Source organism: Palaemon carinicauda, chromosome 19 (genome assembly GCF_036898095.1).
Source record: "Palaemon carinicauda isolate YSFRI2023 chromosome 19, ASM3689809v2, whole genome shotgun sequence".
NCBI classification, from domain to species: Eukaryota; Metazoa; Arthropoda; class Malacostraca; order Decapoda; family Palaemonidae; genus Palaemon; species Palaemon carinicauda.
In genome coordinates this window covers 117,229,817-117,250,085 of record NC_090743.1, presented here as the reverse complement: position 1 = coordinate 117,250,085, position 20,269 = coordinate 117,229,817, and the positions used below count along the sequence as shown (strand labels likewise).

General features: G+C 46.2%; 1 long non-coding RNA gene across 1 annotated transcript in view; it reads left to right on the top strand.

Moving 5' to 3' along the window:
- Positions 1-20,269, top strand: part of LOC137658764 (uncharacterized) — a 53,690-nt gene that overhangs the window by 32,288 nt on the left and 1,133 nt on the right. Inside the window, exons 2-3 of the long non-coding RNA XR_011047413.1 lie at positions 858-1,030; positions 11,786-11,888. This is a non-coding gene — a long non-coding RNA (uncharacterized lncRNA). The remainder of the gene's footprint in view (positions 1-857; positions 1,031-11,785; positions 11,889-20,269) is intronic.

The following is a 20,269-nucleotide window of genomic DNA, read 5'->3' as shown; positions in this document are numbered from 1 at the left end:
TTAATAAAGAGGTTTAATGAATATATATATATTTTTTTCCTTTTTTTCTATAGTATAAGCCAAAATAGATCACCTGGAGACGTCAATAAGCTGGGGTCGCTTATATTCAGGTGAAGAAAATCAGGGTCTCTCTTCTTCAGGTGATTGTAGTTGGGGTCCTTCATCTTCAGGAGAATTATTTGGGGTCGCTTATCTTCAGGTGATCCGATTTTTTAAGCACCAAATCAGTCCGTGCTTGATTTAATCAAATATCTACGTAGGCCACATTACTTTCCATATTGTATTTCATCCTATTTTCTATATCATTATTACTTGCTAAGCTACAACCATAGTTGGAAAAGTAGAATGCTATAATCCTAGGGGGTCCAACAGGGAAAATAGCCCAGTGAGGAAAGAAAACCAGGCGAAAATAAAATATTTTAAGAACAGTAACATTAAAATAAAGTTCTATATAAACTATAAAAACTGTAACAAAACAAGAGGAAGAGAAATAAGATAGAATGTGCCCGAGTGTACCCTCAAGCAAGAGAACTCTTAACCCAAGACAGTGGAAGGCCATGGCACTACCCAAGGCTAGAGAACAACGGTTTGATTTTGGAGTGTCCTCCCAGATGAGCTGGTTACCAGAGCAAAAGTCTCTTCTACCCTTGCCAAGAGGAAAGTGGCCACTGAACAATAATAGTGCAGTAACCCCTTGGGAAAGAAGAATTTTTAGGTAATCTCGGTGTTGTCAGGTGTATGAGGAAAGAAAAGAACGTGTAAAGACTAGGCCAGACTATTCGGTGTATGTATAGCAGAAAACGTATTTGTCTAAGTTTTTCACTCGAGTATATTAATAAATTCCATACTTTTTGCAGAGGCCGTGTAATATGACCTGTGCACCAGACCTACATGGAAGGAACAAAATGTTAACATTCACTGAAGTCTGTGCATCAAAGCCTCGGTGCTAAGGTTCTAAGATATTTTGAGCTACAAGGGACTAACTCGATCAAGTTTCATAGATACGTCGAACAGCTACAAACTCGAAAGGGTAAGTTTGCTTTCTTGAGAGAGAGAGAGAGAGAGAGAGAGAGAGAGAGAGAGAGAGAGAGAGAGAGAGAGAGAGAGAGAGAGAGAGAGAGAGAGAGAGAGAGAGAAGTTTATTTCAGATTTGAAAATCTTGCTTTATCATATATTCCACGTTTTATTATTAATATACATGTGTGATTGGTCACTTATCAGTGATAATCCCTAAAATGTGATTTACCAATCCCTAAACATCCCGTGGAAGAGTAAATACCTTTCTTACTTTCCAAGAAATCTCTCAGGAGTATGAACATTACATAACAACCTTCTGCACTTGTAAGATTGAGAGAAGTTGACTATCTTCCGGGAAACAACGCCAGGGAAATCTGATATGATATTACCTGATAATACCTATTAGCTCTTTCTTCTTTATTTTATACTTGGATAACCAACCCCCCTTAACCTTTACACAAACCCCTCCATCTCTAAAGGAGTCTCGAAGGTGGTCTTTGGTTACTTCACCACTCCGGGTTTTACTCGGAAGCTGTTGAATAGGTTTGAAATTACCTGGGGAAGAAGTTTGACAACTTTGTGATCCATAGTAAGTTGTTGTAGCCTTGTTAGGTGAGAGGGGATCAAAGGGAAACTTTTAAATAGCAGTTGCAAGAAAGGATTTACTGTTGGAATCGTAGCAACTGTTGGATCCCACTCGTACAAAAAGGTACAGTGTACGCAGTACATAAAAAAGCCATTTTTTTTATTGCAAAAATTACAACTCTTGAATTTCTTGACCAAAAATGTCTGTATACAGTTTCTTCTATTTAATTTATATTCAAATTAACATTAAAATATCCACAAGGATAACCTTCACATCTGTGAGTTAACGAGGGTTTTTCTTTAGTAGGAAAGGGATCAATGTTTGAACTTTTGATGAAGATTCTATCGAAATTGAACAGGGAAAATATAAATAACGTAAAGATTTATCTATGTCTAGAGGTAAGATTACATAAATATGTAAGCATGAAAGATTGGTAATGTGTGCATTGAAGGATCTTCGAGGCCCTTACCCACGCACTATCGTCGAAGATCGTTAGCCGACGATCTTCATAACGCGCGTAAGCGCCAAAGATCGTTCCACGCGCGGGATGGTTTCCCGCACGCGATCGTCGAGGTCCGTCCGCGCGCGATCGTCGAAGACCGTTAGCCGACGATTTTCTGATCTGCGCTAGGCGCGCAAGCGCCGACGATCTTCATAACGAGCGTAAGCGCCGAAGATCGTTCGGCGCGCGGGATGGTTTCCCGTGCGCGATCATCGAGGCTCACGCGATCATCGAGGCTCACGCGATCATCGAGGCTCACGCGATCAACGAGGCTCACGCGATCATCGCGGATCATCCGCGCGCAGTTTCCCGCTCGTCCTCGCGCGGTTTCCCGCTCGTCCTCGCGCGGTTTCCCGCTCGTCCTCACGCGGTTTCCCGCTCGTCCACGCGTGGGATGGTTGCCCGCGCGCGATCATCACGGATCGTCCGCACGCGGTTTCTCGCGCGCGATCGTCGTAGATCGTCCGCGAGCGGGCACTGAGGGTTTCCCGCGTGCGATCGCTGACTATCTTTTCTCCCGCGCGAGCGCCGACGATCTTCGGACCCGCGCGAGCGCCGACGATCTTCGGACACGCGTAAGCGCCGAAGATCGTCCGCGCGCGCGCAATCGCCGACGATCATCTTACATAGCCGGAGATCGTACGCGCGCGGGCACCAATGGTTTCCCGCTCACAATCACCGACGATCTTCTCTCGCACTAGCGCCGACGATCTTCGTACACGCGTAGACGCCGAAGATCGTCCGCGTTATTTCTTCCGCGCGCGTGATGGTTTCCCACGCGCAATCACCTACGTTCTTCTGTCGCTCGCTAGCACCGGCGATCTTCTTTCGCGCGCTAGCACCGGCGGTCTTCTTTCGCGCGCTAGCACCGGCGGTCTTCTTTCGCGCGCTAGCGCCGGCGGTCTTCTTTCGCGCGCTAGCGCCGGCGGTCTTCTTTCGCGCGCTAGCGCCGGCGGTCTTCTTTCGCGCGCTAGCGCCGGCGGTCTTCTTTCGCGCGCTAGCGCCGGCGGTCTTCTTTCGCGCGCTAGCGCCGGCGGTCTTCTTTCGCGCGCTAGCGCCGGCGGTCTTCTTTCGCGCGCTAGCGCCGGCGGTCTTCTTTCGCGCGCAAGCGCCGACGATCTTCATACGCGCGGAAGCGCCGAGGATCGTCCACGCGGGCACCGATGGTTCCCTCCGCGCGATCGCCGATACGCCCACGCTCACGCGGTTACGTGTGCGAGCGAGCGCGGTTATCCTGCTACGCACGTTCCATTCACGCGCTACCCAGAACTGTGCTTTTCGCGCATCACCAGCGTGATCAGCGCACCGTTCTCCAACACGATCACACCCGAATTACATTAGAGATTCTGGCGGTCAGGCCACCTTCGCGTTCCCCTCCCCGCAGCGCAGAGCAGCGCCCTCTGCAGAGGAGGGGAGGTTTCCAGACAGGTCAAAGGCCTCTTCTCCCTTCATTGCAGATTCTCTACAGGCGAACCCTCATGCGTCAACTCCTCCAAGGGATCGAACGATCCTCTTCCCTCCAGAGGGACTATCTGACGGCGCGACGGTTGATCAGCAACCCTGGTGGGACACCGTTGTCAGAGCCCTTAGTAGGCGATGAGCCTGTGCTTTCTGACTGGGGTCACTAATCAGTAGCAACTTCCGCCCCCTGAAGAGGGAGAGAGGAATCCCTGACTGGTATCTCCTCCAAGGACAATCCTGTCTCTTAGCGAGTCCTTACGCAGGCTCCTATCCCTCCTCAGACTTCCTCCCCCTCCCCTGCGGATGAGCATTACCCATCCCCAGGAGGGTCAGAAGATCCGGTCCTCTCCCCCATCACACCAAAGGGGGAATCCTCGCCTCTTCCTGAGAAATCTTCTCGTGCGGAGGGGGCGAAAGCCTTACATCCTTCATTGCTGGAGTCCTGTTTCCCTCCTAGGAGGGAACCGAAGGCCCAGTCTTCCGCAAGGACCCGACAGGAACCAGATGGACCCTTGGAGCATGTCTACGAGTCTCCCCAGGAAGAGCCTCCAGGGACGGGAGATCTCGCTGCCAGTCCATCAGGAGGAGAGCTCCAGGGGTCGGAATTCGCGTTTTGGCAGGTCCTGACCCCCAAGGAGGAACCTCAAGGGGACCCCAGACCCAGAGATTCCTCCTCGTAAAGGGTAGGATACGTTCCAGGACCGAATCTACGCCACACAAGAACTCCCTAGGGCCGGTGCAGCTTTGCCCTGGTCTCTGGGAATGAAGAGCGCCAGAGACAAGGCCAAGGGCGAGCTCTCTGAGTAGGGATCGGTAAGTGGACGGGCCCTCCGGGCAGAAGTTCAGACCATGTTGAGAAGCGCTCCCTCCAAGAGGTTGCCAACGGGTCCCCAGGCTTCTTTAATCGACTCCTCCCTGTGAGAAGGCGTCTGGAGGCTGGAGACCGGTCATCGACCTCTCGACACTGAACGGGTTTGTCAAACAGTCCCCGTTCAGCATGGCGACGGCAGACACAGTCAGTCTTGCGGTGAGACCACAGGACTTCATGTGTACACTGGACCTGTAGGACGCATACTTCCAATCCCGGTCCACCCGTCTTCAAGGAAGTACTTTGGATTTTGCCTGGAAGACAGATATACCAGTTCAAGTGCTGTGCTTCGGTCTCTCCACAACACCTCAAGTGTTCGCCGAGGTTTCCACTCTGATCTCTTCATGGGCTCACAGGATCGGCATCCGTCTCCTCCGTTTCCTGGGCGACTGGCTGATCCTAGCAAACTCGAAGGCAACCCTTCTTCGCCATCGGGACAAGTTCCTCGGACTTTGCCAAGTTCTAAGGATCATGGTGGTCCTCGAGGAGTCCTCCCCGCAGCCCTCTCAGAGTCTGGTATACCTAGGCATGGTCTTAGACACCAATCTCCCGAAGCCTTCCTTTCAGACGACAGGATAGCAAGGCTGAGGAAGGTCGCGAGACCTTTCCTCACACGAGAAGAACCTCCAGCCCAAACGTGGTTACGTCTCCTCAACCATTTCTCCTCCCTGGCCCGTCTGGTTTCCAACAGTCGCCTCTGTATGAGTTCTCTCCAGTGGCGACTCAGGGCGCGGTGGAGTCAGGGACACGACTCCCTGGACGCCTGGATCCCTATGGGACAACCGGAACAGACGGACCCCCATTGGTGGGAAGCAGACGAGAATCTACAAAAGGTAGCGGACCTTCTCGTCCTCCCCCCAGACTTGATGCTGTTTTCGGACGGGTCAAAGAAAGGGGGGGGGGCCGCGTTCTGAACCACGGGACCTCAAGCCGGTGGTCAGAACCAGGATGTACCTTCTCTAGGCCTACTAGAGATGGAAACCGTGTTTCTGGCAATTCAGTAGCTCCACCAAGCCTGGCGGACTACTCTGTGGTTGTGAGGATCAACAACACCACAGTGATGGCTTACATGCTCAGACAGGGAGGTACTTTTTCAGTACAGCCATCCCATCTTGCAGTAGAGACACCTAGATGACCCGAGTTCCTCGATCACCCTGGCAGCTTGCTTTATTCCAGGCAAAGGAATGGGCTCGCTGACAGTCTGAGCAGTGCGACACAGATACCAGATACCGAGTGGTCTTTGGATCCTCAAGTGGCTTACAAAGTCCTGACTTGGTGGGGCTCCCCTCTGTGGACCGGTTCGCTACAGCGCTGAACTGCAAGCTCCCGCTGTACTTCTTCCCGGTCCCGGGCCCCAAGGCCCTCTGGTAAGATGCCTTCCAGCAACGGTGGGACGACACCGATGTGTTCGCCTTTCCCGTTCTGGCTGATGAGGAGAGTACTCTACAAGACCAGAGTATCGGTCAGTCTCTCAATGACCTCCATAGCTCCGCTAGGGCCTCTCGCAGAATGGCTCACCAGTCCCTCTGTAACTCCTTACGGAGCCTCCGAGGGAACTCCCTCCACGTCATGGGTTACTCACACAACCACATCCTCCACAAAGCCATAGCTTCGCTTCGCATCTCCTCAGAGAGAGGATTTTCGCAACAAGTTGCGAAAAGGAGGTCTGGACTCCTGCGCAAGTCTTCCGCAGTAGTCTCCCAGGCGAAGGGCCGAGTTACTGTGGTCGGTGTCGTGGAGAGGGTATCCATCCACACGATGCCGCTTCTAGCAATAGCGGAGCTCCTCGTGTATTTGCGGGATGAAATGTGCCTTTGTTTCGGCTGTGAAAGGCTATCTCTCAACCTTAGGTCTTGCCTTCAGGCTCAAAGATAGACATTTCTCCCTCGCTGGAACTCTCTCTCCTCATACGAAGTCATGTCCTCACCTGCCCTCAGTTGGAAGTGAGACCTCCTCCTTGGAACGTGGTTCGAGTCTTCAAGTCTCTAAAGAGACCTCCCTACGAACCACTACGTAAGGCCCCAGATCACCACCTTACCAGGTAGACAGTGTTCCTGCTAGCCTTATCCTCGGCCAAGCGAGTTACATGGTCTCTCATACGACATCGCCCATTCAAGGGGATAGAGGGAGGTAACGTTCAGGTTCATCCCTGAGTTTTGTTGCCGAGACTCAGAACCTGGGAGTGCCGGACCCGCGGTTCGACTCTTTCCAGGTTTCGAGTCTCCGTCCTGTAACAGATGACCCAGACCATCTCCTACCTTGGGAGTCTGAGGTGGCGTCTTAAGAGAACAGCTGCAGTTCGTGGACACCGGGAAACGAAGAGAAGGGTCACCAGGAATACCATCTCAGCCTGGATTTGCCGGGTGTTACACCTGGCCTTGAATCCTGACCCTTCTCCGTCACGTCGCCCTTGAGTGCATGATGTCAAGGGCGTAGCTACGTCCCTGCCCTTCATGAAGTATCATTCAGTGACGCAGGTCCTGCAAGCGGGGGTGGTGAAGAGTCAGACCACCTTCACAGCGCCTTACCTGCAAGACATGACCCACAGGAGGCTCGATACGTTTCTATCGGCTCTGTGGTGGCTGCACAACAGCTGGTCTAAACATCAGGCTCCTTAATGGACAAGTAGCAGAAGGTTGAGGGCATTGTTACCTGGTGTTAGTCTGCATGAATGAAAAAATCTGTCTGGCCCTTATTCTTTTCTTCATCCTCTCCTCCCTTGGAGAAAGCAGCATCCTGGGTTCTCTGCACAGCTGACCTCAAACCACTGCAGGTAGACCATGCTTCCTTGTGTTCCTAGTATTAAGTGTAATACAGTACTGTCATGTCCCCATACCCCGACGAGGTGGTATTGGGAGAGTCCTAGCCTAGATTTCCTTCTGAGGAACTCCAGGTCAACTTCCTAGGACAAGTCACTTTTCACCTTCGCACACACCTTACGTAGGCCGCGGCAGTTTCACAACCGCTAGCGAGGAGCAGGGATTCCCTATTGTCCGAGTACTTAATCGCTCGAATATGGAATCCCCGGGCAAGCCAAAGCCAGTATGGCCGGGACTTACCACCCTTCCTAAGGGTTAAGTCACCCCATGTAAATAGCGTGGTTTGTATTTCAGTTACGGAACAAATGACAAATTCGTAGATAATTTGTATTTTTCCTAACTATACAAACCTTAGCTATTTACACATATTTGCCCGCCAGCCCTGTCCCCCAAGATAAGTCCTACCTCTAAGTAAAGTGGAGTTCGCACTGTGTGTGAGGAGGGAGGGGTAGCAAGCTACCCCTCCCTACCTCCCGCTAACTACTCGTTAAAATTCTTATGGCTCGTCATTCAGCTATGCCGAAGTAATTACCCCATGTAAATAGCTAAGGTTTGTATAGTTAGGAAAAATACAAAATATCTACGAATTTGTCATTTTTAGTACAACAGATAATTGACAAGCTTATCCTTCTCGCAAGTTGAGGGAGGATGATTGCAGTCTCAATACTGTCACTGGGACATCTCTTCTCATACTTAATCAACACATTTATGATCTTCAGGCACTAGGACTCCACAAGCAAAGCGTTCACTCTCAATCTCCACGTGCAAGGCTTCCATATGCTAATTTTCCTAGTACTGGGTCTTCATGCTCCTGATCACCAGAAGCCAGTGTCCAAGCACACGATCACCATGTTTTTCCATTTTCAGGACACAACTGCTGACAGAGCCCCTTGGTCTAGAGCTTCTTGCAATCTGGCATCTCTTGATAGCAATATTGACGTTAAAAGTCAGGGCACCAGTCACCTGTCCTCTCCTTATCATTCAGTCTTCATATAGGGATCTTTCCATGCACTCTGATCTTCTACACTCAGAGATGGGTTATCTTCTAGAGACCTTAGAACAGAGCAAGACAGGTCCTCTACAAGAGACCTTCTATCTAGGCTTGGCCTTCCAGCACGTCAGTGTGATGAGTTGAGGCAGGCAACATTTCTGGATGCTCTGATGACTCTTACAAGCACCATTAAGAAATATCACTTATGTTCATCCATCACCAAGACCTTTGTCACCTGCAACAGGGTTTCCAGAGACTGCGCTGTTAAATACCTCGTTTTCATATTTGATCTTTGAAGGTGAGAGCACCTTGAGCTTAGTTGACCAAGAAGGACAAGAATTGAGTGCACCCCAGCCTCAATGAGTCTGATCTACAGGCTGTCCTCCCCTCTTCAGGCTACTGTCCTGGTTCCTTTCTACGTTTGGTACAGGAGTACTTGAAGAAATTGTATTCACCAAGAAAATAGAGATCTCCCTGTCTCTTGAGGGAGGAGGAATCTAGGGATTACATAGACCCGACAGCACCCGATTCTGGACCTCCACCTGCAAATGGAGTCTTACTTTAGTCAAGATCATCTTTCATCCAGGAGTTCGAATTTTTTGGAGATAACCATTTCCCCTATCAAGGATATATTGATGTCCATTGACTGGTGTTTAGTTGCCTCTCAAGGATTAAATTGAAGCCTGTCTTCTTCAGCTACCTTGGTTGGAGCTTGCTCTAGTTGATGTAGACAGCATTAATTCCAAAATCTTTGGCAGAAGAATGTTACATTGGAGTCTATTGAACTAAAATCCTGCCTCCTGCAATCTTCTGTTTACAGTCTTCTTGTATGGGCACAGGCCAACAACGGTTGTTTTAGGATCGAGGAAGTCTTCTTTCCTTTTGCCATAATCTGGGGACTAAGGTTAATTGGGAAAAGCCAAGGCTTATTCCCAAGCAGAGGATGGAATACCCGAGTATGTAGAGACATATAAGCAGCATGTATCTTTACATCAAATAACAACAAAGGCAGACTCAGGGCGGTAGCACAACCTATTCTCACCTCTAGTCTTACAAATGTTCCAACAAAGTTTGATAGGGAACATGGTATTGGTTTATGTCAAGAAGCATGCTTGCCACTATTTCAGTCCCTATACGAGTTGATAAAGCATGCACACGCTTAGCCATTCAGCAACACAGTAGAGCTGTCATTGAGGTTCATTTCAGGCAGAAGGAATGTACTACCCAGTATGCATAGTTGTCCCGGACAAGTAGAAGGAGCAGAATGTTCTCTTCATCCTCTGGTAGCAGAAAGGTTTCTTGCTTTGTAGGGTTATCTGTAGAGAAACTTTTTCATCACAAGGCTGAACAAAAAGCTCCCTGTATGTTCTCCAGTTCCAAGTCTGTTGGGCCTCTAGAGAGCACCTTTCTACATACATGGGACACCATCAATGCAGAAGTATTCCACCTTTCTGCCTGATTCCCCGAGTGACCAACAGATTGTTAACAATGCCAAATCTTGGAATGACCTTGGTGGCACCAAAGTGGCCACATGCCAGATTGTATCCCGAGTTGCTGATGCTCCTCGTTGAGATATCTAGAGAACTACCCCAATGGCCTAACCAAATCGTGCCAACCTTACCTAGAGAGGTACCACAACTCTGTGGCATCCCTGTCTCTTCAGTCTGAAAGTCTTTCTGCGAGTCACTACAGTATAGGAAATATTGGAACAACTGCAAAGATCTAATGCACGTATTTACCAGGGAAAATAGGACATCTGCTATATGTTTTGTGAAAGTGATACTTCACTGGTTGAAGCCCTCTGTAATTGATAGCCGACTAAAAAGTCTACCTACGTTAGGAAAAGCTCTTCCAAGTCTCGCAGAGAAGGCTATCGCTTGGCCTAAAGCAGTCATCAAGACTGAAGGGCTTAGTTTTCCTCTTCCTGGGAACAGTCTATGCTTATAAGGAGCTTACAACAGTCTTGTCCTCCTAAGGAAGTTAAACCTGAGCGCGGGTCGTCACCCAAGTACTCGGATTGCTTAAGAGGGCCCCGTATGAACCCTTGAGACTCGTCAGATAGATTTGATTCTCAAGACTATCTTCCTTCATGCCTTGGCGAAGTGAATTGGCAAACTGCTCGAAATCTTTTGTAACTAGTCATCCAGAAGGAAGGTCCCCTATACCTTCATTCTGGAGTTCGTAGCCTAGACCAAGAACCCAACCATCTACGATTCTAGGTCTGAGTCCTTCTCAATCTCCTCAAAAGAAATTTAGAGAGATTAAGATGATTTACTTCTCTGTCTTGTTAAGGCACTACCTGAAGAGGACTTGGATCTTTCTTAGCACCAGTATGCTATTGAAAAAGATTTCCTTGAATACCATCTAATGGATTTGCAAAACTACAAGACAGACATAGCCTGCAACTAGCAAAGTAGCAGAGGGAACTTCTCGAGCACATGCCCATAAATTCTGAGGGAATGGTTCTAGAATAGCATTCAAGAAGAACCTGTCTGTCATGCAAGTTTTGAAGGCAGAAGTCGAAATGTTGCCTCTTAGGGTGCAGCCATTATTTGTTGGATCAGACATATGATGCAGGTAAGCCTGCAGTTGAGCAACTACTATGTGAAATTTTTTGTAGAATTATCACCCCATCCTCTTTATGGAGGGTGAGGATGAATTTAGATGCATGTAAACTCTTTTCTCATGAAAAATACATTTCGGACACTGCCTTTATATGGATATAGTTTCTTCCTTGACAATTTACCAATTTTTTTTTGTACAAACTTAGCCTAATACATGGGACATCTTATTCCCGGTTGTTAGGGTTCATCACTGAGGAACCATTCACAGGTAATTGTGCTTCGACATCCTGGGATTTAGACCAGACAGCTTGGTTATAGGAACTTATTCCCTCGTAAGGGGAAGTCTCCTATTAAAGGGCGATGGTTTGTTTTCATGTAGGAGCAATTCACAAATTCTTAAAGTAATTTGCATTACCAACTAAAACCTGGGTCCTTAAAGTTTCCTTGTTTAAGGTCAAAGTGGCTTCTCAGTTGAGTGTCGGGTGAGTGGGACTATCGGCACAAGGCATTAACTGCCACCACATCGTTTTAAAATTTTAACAGCAGAGAGACGGATTTAGTGAAATAAAAAACCAAATCTACAAGACTCAGTTTGGATAATTAGGAAATACTTTTTATTTATTTTTTTTTTTACATACAGTACAGTTTGCATATGATAAACATATTTTAAGGCCCTTTCCTTTTTCTGTGCTTTTCCTAGGTTAATACAAAATGTCCTTTTCCTTAATACAAACTAGATAAAATGCAAGCATCTTCCCTTAAAACATGAAGAGAAGCCATATGAAAAATTATTAAATCAGTAGGGCTATGTTATAATATAGAATTCAGTAATCAAAGTTTCAAACCAATCTGGTGAGATGATCAATGGTTCTTCTTAAGGATCACTGTTATTCAGTAGATATACATAAATGTAATTGATAATGAACTGTATATGAAGTGTAAAAGCTTGGACATAAATCCTAAATTATTAATTGCAGGCCAGACTGGAAGTAATTGGGGTTAGGTGTAGAAGTTATCATGAAACCCAATTTAGTTCGATATTTAGAAAGGACTAACATTATTCAACATTTAAATGAGAAGGTATGTGACAAACCTATTTTTGTGATCATCTCCAGGTATAATACTCTCGTTGAATTGTAGATTTCAATTTGGAACTTAGTAAGGTAAAGAATTTTCATACATGTCTTAAGTGAGGTGTTTGATAAGAATGTTTATACTAGTCTTGAATGAGGTGTTTGATAACCATTATCATAAGAAATGGAAATCTCACGATGATGTCAGAATAGATTCTTTAAGCATTTAGTTTGATTAAAGAATAACTTTTATCAGCAAGTACAGTACATGTCAATAAAATGTAATATCTTCCAGTATTTATATTGAAAATCTCGAAGTAAAGTTTACATGATATTTGTGGTTAACATTTTAAGAGAAATTAGAAATGAATACAGATCACCATGAAAGGTTAAACTGTGTAGTTTCATTCATAGTTTAAATATTTCTACAAGTTCTTGAATGATAGAAGAAAGTATCACAGTATTCACGATATAAAAATTAGTAAAATATTTCAAACTATTCATTCTTTGCCATGAATGATATTCTTTTAATGTACATTGTGATAAGGTATTTAAATCATCCATATCCACTAAAACAAATTTTTTGAGCTCGGCCATGTCTTCCTGATGGAAGGTTCCTTTAGGCAACTTTCTAAGGGATATTTAGCTACAGTGATACTTCCTGAGAATTAACAATAGGTCTCCAGAATTCTAACTCCTGGCGCGAGTATCCTTAATGTATCTTTAAGGATATCTCATAATATCAGGGGACGTATTTTTTGATACGACACATAGCAATCTTCACCCCGAATAGATTTTACTCTTTGAGGGGGAAGAGTGGCGAACGAAGGGGAGCCGTTACCAAGATACCCGGTGGACTCCCTCCCTGTACTACTACGGCGCATCATTACTTTTAAAAGTAGCATTTAAGCACGGTGCTCTCCCTCGTTTCTCTCGGTGTTGTTATTATTTTCAAGGAATATTATCATGCAATCTCCAGCATCTTCATCCTCTGGGAAGTTGAGTATTTATTCTTTTCTGTGCATAATTTTATAGCTCCCTTCTCAGTTAAATTAACATAATTTAGGTGTGTTAAGTGGAGCACTGCCATCTCTGGAGGCGGCCATCTTGAGACCGCTGTCGCACGCCATAAATGCAATTATTTAGTTAGTAGTGCAACGCTCCTGGTATTGACCTTTAAAGAAATTTCTAGCTAGTTAGGCAAAATTATACTAGTGAAGATTGCAGATACATATATTTTCTCTTCCAATTATAACGTTCTTTCGTATACGATAGGGCCTCGGTGGTATCACTCGTAGCCGTGGTCCCCACTCTAGTCTGGCTAGCTAACCCGTTTAGTATACGTTAGTAACGTTAATCCCATTGTTTAACCTCTAGTATTGTTTCTATTAATTCGGTCGGGGATATATATATCCCCTAGAATTATTGGTATAATGCGATACGTTTCTCTTTTAGAGAAAAGAGGATTAACCCTTCTTACCCCTGAGTGCCGCCATCCCAGGCGGCAACCCTAGCTTCCGTTATCGCCAACGAGTAGTTAACTCCGACTTGACATGGATAGTGTTTTACTCTCAATCTAGTTTGCCGGCGAGTATCCCGGCTTTGAAGTATGACAGTGACTCAGGGTGTATTGTCTTATAGCCGACATTGTCATCGACAGAGGAATCGTTGTTCCTCTGCCGACTATGATGTTGTCGGCAAAGTTGTAGCAGACATTATCATCGACAGAGGAATCGTTGTTCCTCTGCCGGCTATGACGTTGTCGGCAAAGGAAGCTCGGTTTCCCTAGTCTGCAACCGAAAGTGGACGGCATAATTGTTGCCTCCTTTCTCCCTTGTGGATTAGAAGACATGTCTTATATCCGGCAATGTCTCCGGCAGGGGAATTGTTATTCCCCTGCCGCCCATGACGGCGCCGGTATAGGAAGCTAAGCTTCCTTGATTTACAGCCGAAAGTAGACGGCATATTTGCCGCCACCTTTCTCCTCTGTAAAATATAAGACCCTTTCCCTCCCCCTTCTGTCCTTTAGTGCCGGCCTAGCCGTCACAAATGTCCTTTGGCCGGTATTCTACAATCATCCCCACTTACCAGGCTGACTGGGTTACCGGCCGGGTTCCTACAAACGGCGATTAGGTTACCGCCTCGACCAACTCCCTAACGGAAGCGAAGCTTCGGGAAAGGTTGAGCCGGCCCTGACGGCTGCCAGTGGGAAACCCATTATACTGTTGAGAATTCTTCAGTCCTCTTTTGGATTGCCATCCACAAACCTTGTAACTGGCAGTGCAGCCGGCAACAGAATTTGTGGCTGGATGGAAGCTAGAATCAGTGTATTCCTCCCCTTCCATTAGAATTCCCATTCCGGGAAGAAGGCTGTAGAAGGCAGTAGCCCCCTACACTCCTTATTATTGTACTAAACTATAATAATACAGAGTCCTCCTTCCCATACTTTCTCTCTCCCTATCAGTTAGTGCCACAGGTACTAGACTAACCCCAGTAGTATGCCGGTAAAACTATAGTATATGACAATACAGTAGCTAGTATTCCTGCAGTATAACAATATAGCAGTTAGAAAACGACAGTATACAATGATACAGTAGTATAAATCTTTCCAATATACTGTGTGTCCTTTTACAGTCGATTGCTGAGACCAAATAAAATGTTGAGTTGAAGTATTCCTTCAACATCCTGATGAATCCTAGATCATCAGGATACTGATTATTATACTGTGCAGTATTAATATTCTACAAGTGGAAGTGGAAGAGTTAGTGTAAATATTCACTGACTTCGGCTCTACGTACGAGAGTTATTCCACTCTATATTTTCCCTAATAAGGAAATTAAAGATAATAATGACGGAGGTCACAGCAATTGCCTGGAGAGGAAACACAGATATGTGTCTTTTCTACTTCTTTTCCAGCTTACTACCTAAGCTATTAAAAATAATAGTAAGAATTACTATTGTTAAGCATGTGTATTTATATCAATGATATAAACTGAGTACTCATTTCACCCTTTTTCTCCCCTACAGGAGGTGCCAATGGTGAAGGATACAGTTGTGTTCTGCTACCACAAGAGTAAGAACTTTTGTGGGCATACGATGTACAGGTTTTATGCTCCTGGTTAGGCTGGAGGAACGTAGAGAGTAGAGGTCCCCTTTTTTATCTTGTTTCTTGTTGATATCAGCTACCCCCCAAAATTGGGGGAAGTGCCTTTGGTATATGTATGATGTATGTACATCGTATCTGGATCCCTGAGGTTCTGGGACCCGAAGGGTCGCTCCAATCGCTTGACCTTGCTGACCGACGGCTTTGTAAAAGATATCCCTGACACTACGGAGTCAAGGGATACAGCAAGGGAAACCCATCATAGGTGAGTATGAGGCTTCCAGAAGAACTCTCTGAGACCTTACCTACCTAACAAATCTTTGAAGTACCTACTGTTCCCTAAGGCTCAATTGGATACGTTTGTACCTTAGGCACAGGACCAGCCTCCCTTTATCTGACGGACAGTGGACGCGGATATCAACAAGGCACTGCAAGGCTTGGACATCTACCAAGATCGGATGTCAGAGGTGTCCATTGACACCGGACAGGACCTACTGCAAGAAGGCCCTGAATAAGGAGTGGTTCAACCACCCACGGAGGAAGAAGGATCCGTTTCGACGGTGACTGAGGTCCCTCAGCTCACTGTACCAGCATATCAACCTATGCCGTCAACCTCTTCAGCCCCAACTCCCCAACTGGCTAGACAGGTTGGCAGGAGCAAAACGCTCCTAGAGTCGATCCAGCAGATGCTGACACTGTTCCAGAAGGAACAAGAGAAGAATAAGCAAGATCTCAAAGAGGTGAAGAGAGAGGTACAAGGAAACGCCCTGGCGCTTCCAGGGGCTCCGCTTAGCACCTTAAAATATCTGACCTCCCTCACTGCTCCGAACCAATCCCTGGAGGTAGATGGAATACATGCCCATGTTGAATGGGAAGCTTTATATCTCCGAGAAGTGGGGGGTCCAATCCCCTTGAAGAGCTTCAATTCTGGCACAGCTTGCAGCGTACCCAGATTGCTACGTGAGACTGCGAGATGAACCTACATCCCGCGAGGAGACTATACCGAAGGAAGTCTCTTGTCCTCGAACATGACAAGGCACAAGCCATCCTTACCAAGACCCAGAAAGGGGCCGGATATACTAACTCCAAAGTCTCAGTAGTGAGCAAGAAGCACCCAACTTCATTGCTCCTTCCTCCAGAGTCTTCCCCCTTTCGGGGAAAGCCCTAGACTGTGTCATGAGAGCAGTCGAAGAGGGCAAACCCTGCCCAATCCTAGAGAAATGCAAACCATTATCTCTAGCTATGCCCACCAGCCAGAAGAAGTGGAATTGAAGTACATCTAATCTTCTGTCTCGAAGTTGGATCTGGAGATGCCAGGCCAGCAGTTTAATGAGAACCTTCCAAAGTTGCCAAACCAACTTTTGAGAAGAACAGGAGATGAAAGATAGTCTTGCCGCCTCCCTGTCTCATCAGAACTGCTTGGAAATGTGGGCAGACCTTTAATGACGCCCCACCCTTGTGATGGATTTGTAGGCTTTTCTCAGGTCAAAAAGGGACCTGTAGAAACCATGTGTTTGCCGCAACAATGGTGAAACACGAACCCAGAAAACTGATTTCATCATGTATCTGGGGCGAAGACCCTTTCTCACAGGAAGTGCTCCAAGAAGTCATTACCAAAGCCACCATGGAGAATAGGAACCTTTTCCAAAAGTGGGGCATGTCCTCAAAAGGAAATAGTCATTAGAACTGCACAATTTCCGACCGTGACCATGACCACGACCACGGTGCCTCAAATGGTAGCCCAGCCGTAAACCACTCCAGATGGTCTCTCAACAGCTGGTAGCCAGTCACCTATGTTTAATCCAGGCTTTGAAAGGCACTTGACCACCTTTTGGCCCTACAAAGGTAAGGGCCCAAAAAGAGGATCCTCCGGAAACTTCCCAAGGGTGGAGGAGGACGTGGTCACGGAAACAAGTCCTCAGGAATCTCTAAAAAATGAGAGGTTCCAGGTAGGAGACAGACTTTTCCACTTTCGGGATCGTTGGACCTTCGATCCCTGGGTCCACAGCCAAATTACGAATGGACTCGATTAGAAATGGAACAAAAATCCACCCCACTTTTCCAAAATTCTTCCAACACTCCACCCCCTTATTTGGAAGAATATACCTCAGAACTCTTGAACAAGAAGGTAATGAGAAAAGTGAAGTCCATCAAAATTCCAGGGAAGGCTGTTTTGTGTTCCCAAGAAAGACTCGGACAAACCCAGAGTCATTCTAGACATGTCTCCATTCAACAAGTTTATCGAGAACAAGAAGTTCCGGATGCTTACAATGCAACACAAAAGGACCCTTCTACCGAAAAGGGACGTATACAGTCTCAATAGACTGGCAGATGCTTACTGGCCCCTACCAGTCAGTTGCCCCGTCTCCTCCTACCTAGGATTCAGGCTACAGAAGACAAAATATGTCTTCACAGCCATGCCCTTTGGACTAAACATAGCCCCAAAGGTATCACAAAGCTAGCGGACACGATCGTCCAGCATCTACGCTCCGAAGGACGATTGGCTGGTGCGGGCAACATCCAAGACTACTTGTCTGCAAGTGGCCGGAAAGGTGATCCAGTCCCTGGAACACCTGGGCTTCAGGATCAATCGCTAGAAGTCTCGCATTTCTCCAGCTCACAAGTTTCAATGGTTAGGAATCCATGGGAATTTGCAGTCACACCACCTCTCCATTCTATTAAAGAAGAGGAGAGAAATAGCGGCATCTGTCAAGAGACTAATCCAACACGAGGATTTCAAGATGCCTACAGGAAAGAGTAATGGGCTCTCTCCAGTTCGGTGCTAGAAGCACAGCTAAAGGATGCATCAGGAGTCTGGAGAAGATACGCATCAAAAGCTCAAAGAGATCAACAAGGTTGACACCGACTCGATTACGCACGTTATTAAGGCCGTGGTCAACGAATAAGAGCCTAACACAGACAATTCTCTTGCAACCACCACAAGCATCAGTGGTGATACACACGGGAAGCCTCCCTGGAAGAACGGGGCCATTTGCATGAAAAAAAGGGCAAGAAATTGATCATTCCAGTTCAAAATACTTTCACAACATCTTGGAGGCTATGACAATCCTCCTACCGTTGAGGAGACCAGTCCACATCAGACTGGCCCTCAACAACGAGGTGATAGTAATATGTCTAAATCGACAAGGCTCAAGTTCACCTCACATTAATCACGTTATGTTTGTCATTTTCCGCTTGGCAAATAAGAGAAGATGGCATTTATCAAGCAGTTCACCTACAAGGGTTCCGCGATGTGACGGCGGATGCTCTATCCAGGCGAAACCAACGAGCGACAACAAGAAACTACCTCGTTATGTAGCCCCTTACGAGAGCCTTAAGCAGAAGCGATAGACGTCATGTCTCTCGACTGGAACGGTTGGAATCGAATTTATCTGTTTCCACTAACCAATCTCCTGCTAAAAGTCCTCGACAAGCTAAGATCCTTCAGAGGAACAACTCCTGTAGTGGCCCCCAAATGGCCCAAAAACATTTGGTTTCCTCTAGTTCTAGAATTGAAACTGTTGCTGTTTCCTCTAGTTCTAGAATTGAAACTGTTGCTGTTTCCTCTAGTTCTAGAATTGAAACTGTAGCTGTTTCCTCTAGTTCTAGAATTGAAACTGTAGCTGTTTCCTCTACCGTACCCAGTTTTATCCAAACTTGTGCAGAAGTCGACTGTTACATTTCACTCTCGAGAACCAACAACCTGCATCTCCTGATTTTTTTGCCCTAGCAGCAAACAAAAAGTTTGGGATCTTGAAGAATGAGGCAGACTTCATTGTAGAGTACAAGTCAAGTCCAACCAGGAGACAATGTGAATTGTCTTGGAAGAAAGGGGTAACCCTTGTGAAAACAAGGGGACCAACAGAAATTTCAACAGCTTTCTGTCTCTCTCTTCTTTTACCTACTTGAACAAGGCCTGACTTCCACGACGATAACCACGTGTGAGTCGTCTCTGACTAGACCTCTTCTATACGCCTTTAAGACGGACCTCATAAGCAAAACCTTCTTCAAGGTGCCAAAGCATGCACTAGACCCAAGCTGGCAACCCCTCCAAAGCCCATTACATGGTCGTTGGTCAAAGTCTTGCACTATGCTTCGAACCTAAACTATGAGGATTGTACTCTAAAGGAACTAACACAAAATCAATTTTCTGTTTGCAATAACCTCTAGCCCATTAGTGAAATATTGGCCCTATCAGGGATGTAGACCATATTCAGTTCACAGAAGAGGGAGAACTGAACCTTTTCCTCGATCCTACTTTTCTCACCAAAAAACGAGCTGCCCACCAAAAGGTGGGGTCCTTGGAGAATCTGCCCACTAAAGGAAGATGTCTCTTTATGCCCAGTAGTGTGTCTTAAGGTCTATCTTCGTAGAACTTCAGACTTCAAAGAAGGACAGCTCGAGGTGAAACCTCAGGATCAAAATCTCTCCCTAAAATAACTGAGAGCAGTGCTCACCTACTTATTCGCAGAGCGGATCCTGACAGCTCACGATCTTAAGAAAATTGCTCCTTCACGGAACTTCTTCCAACACCATACGAAGCAAGTACATGAAATAAAAAATGTTGTGATGGCGGCGGGTAGTGTTAAAAAACCCGTCGTCTAAGCACTGTGACGAACAGTGAACTGCTTTGGGACTTTCCAGTGCATCAGGTGCATGGGTACATTTACCCTCAAGTGCAAATCACAACTATGATTAACTCACTGTTCCACATAGGTGCATATCTGACTGATAGCACCAGTGCCGGGTGAACGTTGCATCATGGTGTTCATGCATTTCCAAAATCTGTACAAATCAGTCAGATTTGGTTTCACATCTCTATTGAGTGGCATCGTTTCGATGAAATTACATATTTTTTCGACAAGAGAAAATATGGACTCTGATGTGTTTTCAATGCCGGATCAGATTCATCCCTGATTGTAACTACATTGATAATCTAGTTACAAGGTAAAATACTACATGTATTTGGGTCTTATTGCTGCTATCTCGGTTACAGACGAATAAAGCATACTATAGTTTAAATTAAACTCTAGAAGGGCCCAACTTGAAATCTGAGTACAGATTTCCAAGGGATGAGCAGGGTAATCTCTGAGATTTACCGTCCATCCTTATGGAGATACAAACTTGGAATCCTTATAGTCGAAGTCGACACTTTCCCTGCGAGGGGCAGAAAGCCTTAAGCTAGTTTCAAGCTTAGTGGATATAACAAATAACGTTAATGTTATATATAAAGGTCTAGGAGACCATATAAGGAACTCAATCAAAGTAAAGGCACTTATACAAAC